Here is a 10,863-nt window from a genome sequence, read left to right on the forward strand (position 1 = left end):
TTGGTTTCCAATTCCCTGTGTGATAGCTTCAGCAAAGTGGCCAGTTCAGGGCTCTGCTATTTCCCGGCCAGAGATGTTTTTACAGGATTTCTGAGGACTGGTCTTCACATCTGCTTGCTGAGATGCCCAGGCTTTCCAGAAGTTTTCTGCCAAGGGCTGAGCTGAGCCAGAAACTGACATGCATTTGAGGTTCTACTTGTCTTTCATACATCTCTCTTCCTCTACAGCTACCTCATCAAGCCATTTGTAAAGAATAATTGAAGTTGCTTTGGAAAAGACTAAACTGTTGGAAGTGTAGTTGCCTGTTTAGAGCAGGAGGTACATGTGCCCAAAGTTCCTTGCCTACACATCTCTCACCTGCTCCTTAGAGCTCCCTTTCAAATCCTCTGAACATCCTTAGAGCACTGCATGAACAACAGCACAAGACACATGCTGCCTGCCAGTGAACAGCAGCACCATTCTGGCCCCACACAACCCCTCATCAGAGAACATCAGCAGTGCTGCTTAGTTCAAGCTCTCTGATAAATAAATAAGTAAGCAAACAAACAAACCAATAAATACAGCAATAAATCTCTCATACAAACAGGCTGCATTTCAGCTATGTGGAGAAGGGAGCTAAGGACCCCTGAACTGACCAGTCTGCATGCTCAGACCTCTGCTGGGGCAGCTGAACCCCAGGATATTTCACATCAGAACAAGTGGACTCAGCACTTACTGCAGTATTACTGGGAAGCACTGGTGCTCCCCATGACTGAGAAGGGAGCCTGAGGGACTAAATGAACACTGCAAATCCACAAATGCCTAGCAAATGGTAGGCGGCTTGAAACTACACACTATGTTCCATTTGGTTAGGTATTTGATATTTATACTATTTTCTCTGGGGTGAGAGCAGGGGATTTGCTGCTTTTAAGGTCCTTTCCACAGAGCAATCAGGAGGCAGCTGCTGGAGCATGAAATTTGTTTACTCTGTGCTAAGCAAGCAGAACTTGCCTGTAAAAGCAAAGCACAGACTCCATATATCCAAATGATTTCAGCACAACACACCCTAAAGTGCAGAACTATGTACAAATAACCTTCTTACTTGGACTTAAATCAGGTAATAGTTCATGCCTGTAGAAATATATGCTTCTTCTTCATCCCTTTCCTTCTTTCCTTTTCCTTCCCCATCCATCTCCCAACAGACCTCCATTGCTGAACTGTGTTGCATCCAAACTTTTTCAAAACTGTATTATGAAGACAAGTTTTCTTTCAAAATAATTATACCAGTTGTATGAGGAATTTTGTATGAAATGGCATCAACAGACTGCCATAATGCATCCACAGAAATGAAGTTATTTAAAATCTCCATTATTTTCCCCATGTTTTTGGTGAGATAATAGGATCTAAGTACTTGTTCAGATTTTCGTCGCTTTTATTGCATCTTAGGAAAAAAATCCCACCAGAATAAAATCAAATCCAGTAAGATGTCCATTGAAGACTTTTACAAGCAGGATTAATAAAGCCTCCCTAAAAAACTACAGTTACTACAGTTTTTACAAAACAGCTCCAAGTGTCCTATGGAAAAAGTGCAGAACATAAGCAAGTAGGGCTGGCTGGGTAGCAGTTCTTCAGTAAAGATCTGGGGCTCAGAGTCTCAGATTTGGCCTTCCATGGGATTGCTGCCAGTCCAGGGAGGTGGGAGAAGGGGAATGAGCATGGTCAGAGAGCTGGAGCCTCACCAGAGCAAACCAGTGACACCTTTGCTCAAGGAGAACACAGGTGCCAGTTCCAAGAAAAGTGCTGCCAGCCCAACATGCCCCCAACAGCCATGATGAGGGATAATAGGAACCAGTCACCTTGTGGGAGATTTAATCTAAACTCAGAGGAAATAAAATTTAAGATTTAATTGAGACCCTAAGAAAACATGTCTAATGAATTCAGGCTGCTGAAGCAATAGAAGGTGAGAGCCTGGAGAGTCTCCCTCATTAAACACAATATAACCACAAACAGTTCAGGCTTGAACTGAGGACTGAGACATTTGTATGTCTCGGGACACAAGGATGGACTTGAAGCTTTCAGAGTCCCTTCCAGCAATACTCCTTCTCACTAACTATTTCCTGAATTTAATCTGGGGTTTAACACTCAACCCATATATTTTGTTTCCTGGGAGACATAACCTACTGCAGTACTAACATCTGTTTAATGACTTGATAGGGCCACACACCTCTAATTTAGTTTCCTCACAATGATAATGGGAGTAGGGAACAAAAAACACACTTGAAACCCATATTTTGCCTCCTTGTAGAGCTAAACTTTCCATTCCCAGAGCCTAGAACATAGATTAAATTAGAACAAATGACACCAATTTTAAGACTGGGAGGCTTCAAGCAGAAAAAAATCCCCAGCTAATTTCCTGAAAGACACAGAAGCTTCTTATTTTCTTGGAAATTATGAGACACAAATAAAAACTCCAAATCCCAGAATTTACTGAAGGCAACATTAAAGCAGCAAACAAGAGAGGATAACAAAAATGTAATCTGTTTGCTAGGTCACACACACATCTAACTCTCAGCACTGCAGAGCACCACTGACTCTATAATTTAAAAATTGAACCCTGCATCGATGCAAACCTCTTTACTTAATTGTTCTTTTAAAACATTAACCTGAGGCAACGGTGACTCAAAGCTTGGCGGATAATGCAATAAGGAGATCAAATGAAAAGGGACTTTTTTCCTACTTGTTAATCTTATTTAAATCTTGGCTGATCAAACCACTGGATGATGAAGTTTTGTATAATACCATGTGTGTTAGCTTCCAACTCCTGTTACATGCAATGGGTAAAACCATCAATTGCTTAGCCAGTTTTGCAGCATTACAGGTAGGTATGAAAAGACTTTCAGATGATCTTGACTGCAGACAAAATTGGGGAAGTGGGGTCCTTTTTTTCCTCATGGGAATTATTACCAAACTATTTTCTATTCACACCATTTTGCTAATTTTGTCTACATCAGGTCCTGAATAAAGCAATTCGTTTTCTTTGATTGATAAATATATTAATTGCCAATTAATCTCCCATTTTAAGAACAAGGTCTTCACAACATAAAGACATAGAGACCACAATTTTGCACAGGTGCCACATGTGAAGGCACACTTCACAGTGTTTTTTCTTCAGTTTCACCACAATTCTTCAGTTTCACTACTAAAAATTACACTACAATCTTCCCATATTATTTTAAGTGGGCACAATTATTGTATGGAAACTTTCCTTTTTAATAAAACAGCAGCTATGAATTATACTTCAGTAAACTAATGGAAAAGATGCATATTAAGATGATTGGATAACACACTTATCTACAGCACAGACCCCTTCTGCAAATCCATATTTTCACAGGAAAAGAAGCAGCAAATTTTTTGGAGGACTGAAATAGCACATCACTGAACCCAACTGCACTGAAATGAGCAGTTATTCTGGAAGAAAAAAGAACAAACAACATCAGTTTTTATAATTCAATAGGTTTTAAATGCTACAATTAAATGGAGTTGTTGCTGTTCCTGTTATCTACTAGATCTGGGTGCATAATCCTACATCCTTTATTTAACGTAGAATGAGGAACATTGAGCAATGATGAAGGACAAAAAATTACAACTGAAAGCAACAGATTTACTTTAATACTGGGTGAGTCATGTTTCTTTTTGTATGTACCTGTTCACTCAAGTGTTAACTATTTTCTGAATTATAGAACACATAACCTAGCTTCAGCCCTTCTGGAAAGACAGGCACTAAATAATTTACTGGTTGAGTTGTCCACCAAGCTACTTACACAAAGTAATCTGCTATCTTGAAGCTTTCAGCAGACTTTCAAATGAGCTCAAAGAATTACTTTAGAAAAAACTGAGAAACACAGGGGAGCTGCAGAAGTATACTGAACAAAGGTCTACTCTGTGGCTTATATTCTTTGAACAGGAAAACAAAATCAGGTTCAGCATTACATGTGTGTGGATAAAAGTCCATGCTACAGTGGACTTGCTTGCAAAGAAAGCCAAAGCATAGAGCAAAACTGAGCAGACTGTTTAGAAGGGTTTGCTAAGGAAAAACAGACTCAAGCACTCAGCCTGAGCTTTAGGGTGTGGATCCTCCTAAAACCCTTGGAGTTGCCAGAGAACGATGACAGCAAGCTGCTGTATGGGGGGTGGAGACGGGCTTCTGTCAGTGTGCTGAGCGAGCCTGAGGCAGGACAGAGGACTGGCAGCATCCCTGAGAAGTTCAGCTAAAGCCAACACAGAGCAGGGCAGCCAGAGCACAACAAACCCCTGGAGCAATACAGGGAGCATGCATGTGTGTATCTATATCATCTGTATCTATATCTATCTATATATCTATATCTATATCTATATCTATCTATATCTATCTCCATATCTATACATATGTGAGCATTACAAGGCTGTGGGAGATGGTCATGCTGCTGTGGGAGATGGTCATGCTGCTGTGGCAAGAGAATCAGAAAATATGAGTCTTGGGCAGGAAACCAATACCCTTAAAATGGAAAGAGAGAGGCAGTATATTCTTCCATCACCTAGCTCAGAGTCAAAACTGGTGTGTTCCGAATTTAGAAAGCAAATGGAAACACAAAAATGAGTAGTTATGACAAGTGACAGTTGAGTGTAAGTAACAAAGGTGAGTGTGGCCAGAAAAAAAGGCCTCCTTTAAAAATCTCACAGTGCAGAGGAGCTCTTTTCCCATGTTAATTGGATGTGCCTTTTTGTTTGCTTTTGAAATGTATTTCATTGACAAATCCAATACAATTTTGTTATTCCCTATTCCTTTAAATTCATACAACTACGAGGAAAACCTTTTTCAGGTCATGCATCATCAGAACAAGTTTCAATTTATACACTCACTCGATCATAAATATAACTGCATCTTTGTTATGCCTGTAAATTCTTACATTCACTGAGGAAACTAAAAAAGATCTACACAAGTGGGGACCCCCCCAGACATCAAGTCCTGTCTCAAACAGAAGATACGACACCTGAGGCCCAGTGGAAGGCTACAGACCTCACCAGCTTCCAATCTAAGAACTGAACATTTGAAACTCTCTTTATAGCTGATCCCTCCTTGAAAGAGCTACAATTAGAAATCAAAAGAGAAACACAGCTAAAGTTTCATTAGGTTAAATTTCCTAGCAAAACACCTTGTTCTAGAACCAAATCAGAAAAACAGAGCAGGAGAGAAGAACATCTAGAAACCTAGAATAAGGAAGTGCAGGAGAAACTGTAGAGGTAAGTATGAAACTCAAGTAACAGGAAAAAAGCCTGGAAAGATTTCCTGCTCCTTGACAGGGGCAGAACTGTAGGCAATTGCATTATCCATTAGGATAATTGTAACATTGAGCAGTAAATAAAGCAGAACAGTGCCTAAATCTGTGAGGACAGAAAAAGCACCTCAGATCTACATGATCATAATGTCTTGGGAAAACACCAGGCCCTGTGAAATCAGCTAAACACCTTATTGAGACAACAAATCTGGATATTTGTTTGGTTTTTGATATAGATTACACGACATCAAATATAACAGAACAAAGTATTGGAAAGCTATGTTTTAAAAAAGTAAAATCACACAGACTTTCTACACTCAAGAATAGTACACTGGTCTTTCAATCTATCTTGCTCATAAAATATGGCTCATTTAAGTACAAGAGTCTACATGTCAAGAATGCTGTTGCACAAACACAGTATTTGCCATTTATGTAACTCCTGAAATCATAAAACCAAAAAAAATACTAAGCCTTTAATTATGTGGGGCTGCCTGAACTAAGTCAGAGATTTTGGCCTCTGTGCTATCTTTTTCTTTTGGAAATTCCACTTATCTAAACTTACCAGCACTCTCAAGACAAATATCCAAAATTGTGATTTCACACGAAGACATGCATGTGGTTTTATTTCTAAATTACTTACAAATTGTAAATTTAATCTTAATAACTAATCATGTCACACTGCATGTCCTTTAATTCATGATAGCTCAAACATTTTGGTTATATAAAACTGCCTAATTATAACCCTGGGGAACCATTTGTAAAAAAATTTTTTCCTCTTTTTTTTTTTTTTTTTTTTTTTTTTTTGAGAAATAAGCAAAAGGTAGCTTGAAGAAAAATCAAGAAATTGATGTGTTTTGAGACTGATTACTTACAGTGAGCTTTGGCACAGAATTCTCAGAATCAACAAATGGCTTCAATGCAGATGTTGAAGCACGGATAACACGAACAGCATGCTGGGTCAAGAGCTAGTCTCTAACTAAGACAAAAACACTGACCAGTTGAAAATTTTAGGCTTGTATGTGTGCTTGATTTGCACACAGCCCTTGTGACTCACGTAGCAGGCTGCAGGCAGCATTCCCCACTCATTTTCCTTTAATGAAAAGGCAATGCACCTGTCACTGAACTGTGCTATTAACACCTCGTTGCTGTGTACCTCGGTGCAAAGACACCGAATTAAAAACTTTAAGGTGACATCTTCACACTCATGTGGCTTTTCCACAAACTGTAGGGTGACCACAAATACAAGTTTGTGTGAATGTGATACTGCTTGAATGAGACTAGATAAAAGCCAACATGCTACACCACGTTTCTGTTTTCTTTAATGCAACTCAATATTCTTTCCTTACAGTCAGTGGGAGAAATGCACCTCTTAAAGAATTTTTAGGCATGTAATCTAATCAGTGCTCCTTAATTATCCTTGACATATGTGTCAGTAAAATTCTGTAGGATGCAACTGTCATTACAGCCAGCAGAAGAATGTAGGAAGACAATATGCAACCATCAGTCTTAAAACATGAATCCATTCCTGAGGCATCAGGATCACTAATTACTGTGTTGAGGATATAAGATCAGAGCAACTGCCTACTGAGCAGAGACAAAAAACTTGCCACAATTCAGCAACAACATAAATAGCTGAAATAAAACATACTTTAAACTCTTCAAATAGACTTGCATAAATTAAAACAAAGCAGAAGCCATCTCCTTATAATAATTCCTGCTAAGGCTCATCAACTAACCAAACTCATACGGACCAGAAAAGAGGCCACTAGATTTCTAGATGACAGGTGGTCAGAGTGAATAGGCAGTTTACAGAGGAATATAATGCTACTGAAATCTCATCCTTGAAATGCAGGCGTTAGTCTTGCATTTCACAAACTTTGAGGAGCATTTTTTCAGCACATTGTTCATATAAGAATTATTTTTTATATTTTAAAGAAAAACAACATATGAATTCATAAAAGCTAATTTCGACAGATACTAGGTTCTTGGGGTTTTGCTTTGGGTTGGTTTTTTTTTTTTGCTAAGAAAGCACAACTTCAGCAGTATGAACCAGAGGAACAATACAAGCCAGTTGGAAAATCAATCCACTGGTTATACCTACTTTCACAAGCAGTGAGTTTTATATGCATAGATTTCTGCAGCAAAACATTTGGTGCTGCTCACCTCATGCCCACACTGTACTTGTTTTGAGGACAGAAACTCTGGACCAGCTCCAGTCTGGTCCTGTGAGCACTTGGATTGCATTAGGTATGCTGCTGGAACTTACCTTCTGGTTGATTTTCTATTTAAAAGAAATCTAGATTGTTTCACAAGACTGCTCCATGGAATGAGTCTAAGTGCTAAGCAGAGGTAACAAGAAAACAGATTTCCAAAATGCATTAAAATACATATGTGGATACATACTCAACCAAAGGCCAGAACAAACTTAGTCCCAGGCATTTATATCCAGAACATTCTGATTAAGTCTTCTTGCTCCCTCCTCACCAATATATTCCTTTTCCATAACATTTTAGGCTGTCGATACAAATTTTTTAGGTTTTTTTCAGGATGGTTTCCTACATGTATGGGTCAGTATGTGGAATCCACAGCAAGTAATCTCATATCAACTGCATGAACCTATTGCTATTGTGAAGTCTTGTGATAGAAATAATAAAAAATAGCATTTTGATTTTTTCCTCCTGATTTGTGTAAACTGTTTTTAGTAGTCCTGACTTATCCTATCAGAAGTTTATTAAATAATTAAAAAACCCTGCAGATTGCCATGGACAGACTGCAGAGCACAACCTCAAAGCGAGACACTTTAGAGCCTGCTTTTCTCAGTTGTAGATGGTGCTTTTAAAAGAAGCTAAAGGCTATAAGAGTTCTCCTCACATCACAGATCATTCAGCCAAGCTGTTTTAAGGTGGTTCCTTCGTGCCTGTTCTGTAACCACACCTAAATACACACAGGTAAGTTCCAGCAGCTGTTACCACTTTGGGTTTGAGGAGATTTTAATTATATTAGGATTAAACTTGGTTCTGTTTTTCCAGGTTTCCAAAAGTGTCAATGTAGCTAAAATTGCAAAGTGCATAAAATACATCCAGATAACATTGTCATTAACATCCTGCTGCCAGTGGAACTGACTTTGTTATACATTGCAAAGTAAATACATCCCCGTGGGACAGATCTTTCAGTTTTCAAACCACAAACTTTATCTAGCCTGTAGTCTGAATTCCAATTTCCACAACAGTCACAGAAATTCTGACTGAATTCCAGGCTTCATGTTAAATTGGTGAGACTACTGCTTAGGAAAACTCTCCACTAAAGGATGGGCAAATTTAATTAAGGCATCACCAAGAAACACTAAACCATATTACCCCACTCATTTTTCCAAGGCAATGGCACTTCTGGTATGGAAATACAGAATGTTTAAATGATTAACAGTATGGAAATACAAAATGCTAAAGCAATTCCCATTTTTATCACAGTCAGTGTCCTTATATTGCTGTCAACTTCTAAGGAGCCAAGACTTCATCTGTTTTTATATTTACAGATGTGTTTTCAAAACAGAAATAGAAAAAGATGTTAAGGGAGAGGAGCTTGAGGGCAAACTAACTTCTCACATTTTCCTTACCATCTTCCTACAATCACTTTCTCTCAAAAGTCTGACCTTGTTCTTTTTCTAGAATGACTTTTAAGAAATTAAAAACAAAACCACAAACAAGGATATCATTGAGTAATTGCTGTTTTGGGTTTTTAAAAAATATTGTTTGATCAATATTGACAGCCGTCCTAATTTTCTTTCCCATGAGGCTTTTTTGTTTCTACCCCCTCCCTTGCCCTCCACAGCTTACAGGTAATTCTTCTTTTCCTCCATGTCGCCTGATAATCTCTGTTCTGCTTTCACTCTTTCTCCCTTTCACCTTCTTATTCCTGTCCTCTCTGACCTGCCTTAGAAACAAACTCCTATTTAATCTCCTTAGAACATCCAAAACTTGTTCTCCCCAACTTGTCTTGTTTGTCATCAACTTTCAAACTGTGTAGCTCAATGTTAACAGACAGCTGCCTTCTGGTGATAGAACTGAATTGCTGCAATGACTCATAATTAATCTAGATATCCACAGGTTTAAATAGCTCACTTAATCTCATGAGCCTTTTGGTAGCCCAGGCAGTGCACTCAGATGTCAAACTGCAACGTCTTTGCAGGCAGGCAACCAAAATCAGGGAGCCCTGACCCAGATGAATCCTGAAAACTAGGACAGCTCTAATTTAAGTGAGCTAAATCCACATGCAACTGTCTAAAACATACTTCATTCATATTTTGGGCCTAGGAGTATTTAAAACTGTGTTGAAGTATACTACTTCATTTCATGGCAGTCCCTAAAATGGGATCATTTGGCTTTTAATACCAAGACTCAGAATGGCCTATGGCCTAACATACCATGTTCAGCTTCAGATTACCACTGCTGATAAGGAGGGGAAGGGAGAGAAGGAATAAGTCAACAAATACATGACAGTTCCCACATATCATTTAAACTAGAATATAACTAAAGTAAGGACTATATCTCTCTACAACGTTGCTGAGTTGTTCTTCAAACTGTATTGAATTTGGGAACTAAAAGACAAATAGAAGCTCAATTTTGTTGGCTCTCCAGTGAAGACCCTTTGTTTAGGATTTTGAACATTAGCAACCATTTAGGTACTGTGAACTGTTACAATCATTGAATAGACTGAAAAAAATAGGAAAAATCTACATTACCACAAGTTGGTCATCACACCTGTGAGACGTGTCTCATAAATTTGCCTTACCCATGTCTTATGTCTTTGGGTTTATGAGATCTTCTGGGAACATTGTCTAGGATGCACACAACTGCAAACCAGCTAATCTTCCATCTATAAGATTATTTTTAAGGAATGCAGAAATACATCTACCTGTATCATGAGTTCACAGGAAGGAACAAAAAGTTACCAAAGGATATACTATAATAGGAAAATACAGTAACATTTGGACATTTATTACATTACTGTTTAACTGCTATGAATACAAAACTCACTTTAAGATAGAAATATCTTTGAGAAATCACAAAAACAAAGAGCTTTAAAAAATTTTATGAAGCACTGTATTTCATTCTACAAAGAAGATTATATAGACAACTGGAAGGGGAAAATATTATTTAAAAAAAACCAAAGCAGTTTTTACACATTCAAAGATTTCAGGCTTTTAAGGAAAAAAAATTACTCTTCTGAAAATATCAATTTTTATTCTAGATTTATAAATCAAACATGGAAAGAGCTATTTAATAGTAGTATACTGTCACAGAAAATAAAAATAGAAAAAACCCCGTGCAGTACTCACAAGGATTCTAATTTTGGATCCTCAGTGTGCATGCTCTGTAAACATACTTCAAAATAAAATATCAACAATCAAATCTGTAGAGAAGCTGATGAATAGTTACTTTGCTGACTCATTCCAGATATATACACAAGTTCCAACGAAGAGAGTGCCCAGAACTGAAGACAGGTGTGATGGAGGTGAGGGGAAGCATCCAAAAGCCCTGTTAGAGGTACCTTTGTGATCAACCTGCTGCTG

General features: G+C 38.1%; 1 protein-coding gene across 3 annotated transcripts in view; it reads right to left on the reverse strand.

The window, feature by feature from the left end:
* Positions 1-10,376: 10,376 nt before the first annotated feature.
* Positions 10,377-10,863, reverse strand: part of ZDHHC14 (zinc finger DHHC-type containing 14) — a 96,200-nt gene continuing 95,713 nt past the window's right edge. For all 3 annotated transcript variants that reach the window (XM_031056271.1, XM_031056269.1, XM_014306664.2), the window contains one exon: positions 10,377-10,863. This exon is cut by the window's right edge. The gene's annotated coding sequence lies outside the window, so the exon portion shown is untranslated.

The sequence above is a fragment of the Geospiza fortis genome, unplaced genomic scaffold, assembly GCF_000277835.1.
Source record: "Geospiza fortis unplaced genomic scaffold, GeoFor_1.0 scaffold162, whole genome shotgun sequence".
Classification (NCBI taxonomy): domain Eukaryota; kingdom Metazoa; phylum Chordata; class Aves; order Passeriformes; family Thraupidae; genus Geospiza; species Geospiza fortis.